This window comes from Aplysia californica, unplaced genomic scaffold (genome assembly GCF_000002075.1).
Source record: "Aplysia californica isolate F4 #8 unplaced genomic scaffold, AplCal3.0 scaffold00270, whole genome shotgun sequence".
In the NCBI taxonomy this organism is placed as follows: domain Eukaryota; kingdom Metazoa; phylum Mollusca; class Gastropoda; order Aplysiida; family Aplysiidae; genus Aplysia; species Aplysia californica.
This window is the reverse complement of record NW_004797540.1, coordinates 769,306-770,533: the sequence shown is the minus strand read 5'-3', so window position 1 is coordinate 770,533 and position 1,228 is coordinate 769,306.

The window sequence follows — 1,228 nt, the reverse complement described above, 5'->3', positions numbered from 1 at the left end:
ACGTGCGCAACTTGCACACGGGCCCTCCGAGATTTTTCGCCCTTGTCCGAGAAGGCTAGGTGTAGATCTTTCCTACCAGAAGATCAGGGGTGTGGCGGAAAGACAGCAGTAAGAAGAAGCGAGTAGCAGAAGAAAGGCTGCAGAAAGAATCAGGAGCCCAGAGGAAGGGGCAAAGGAGGTGAGGGGGTGGGGGTAGAAAGAGGAGACTAAAGCAGGCGACAGAACTTTGCTAGAGAGTAGGAAATGAGGGGAAAGGAGACAAATTTAGAGAAGAAAATGTTTCGGTCGCTACCCGGTTTCGAACCCGGTACCTTTGAATGAGAGGCCAAGACATTAACCTCTAGGCCACGAGAGCCCCCTTTGGTATGTTTATAAGGAGTGGGCTACGAGAGTCAATTCGAGATCATACAATTGTGAGGCAGCGTGGTGGAATTAGGCTCTCGTCAAAATAATAAAAGTAAAGTAACTTGCATTTTTCCGCAGTTTTGTGAATTTTTATCAATTTTTTTGTTTTTTGGCTCAACACCTTTCATGCCCATTAAAGAACTTATTTCTGTGCGAATTTTTCTGAAAAACGTTGATTAAAGGCACAAAAAATGTTAATTTCCAGTTACCATGGACTCTTAAGCTAAGGAAATAACGAATCTTAGGAGGCCATTTTCTCACGAATATTACCTCTGAAAACAGGTGACCCCCACCTCCTTCATTGGCAAATATCACGACTTGTGTTCAAGATAAATGGATATTGTTTTCATCCAAATAAACACAAGTGAACAAGCTTAAAGATGATACCAAGAACTGGACATGCCCAAAAATAGACGAGAGTCTGATTCCACCATGCTGCCTCACAATTAATGATGGCATCAGAGTGACATCATGATGACTACACAGAAATAAAAACTATGATAAATACACTATATAAAGCACAACAGACACCAGATGGCTACCATGAGCTGTCCCACCAAGAACAAGTGAGTATCTTCCGACTACGAACACAACACACAAGACTGAGACAACATAATATGTACAGATGTTTTAAACTAGTACAATCACCAAAATGCCGCCAGTTTCGAGAGGTGGACCAAACTGTTGAACATATCCTGCAGCACTGCAAGATACACATACATGGCCCTGAGATAGGAAACACACACACACACACACACACACACACACACACACACACACATACATATACACACACATACACACACACACATACACACACACA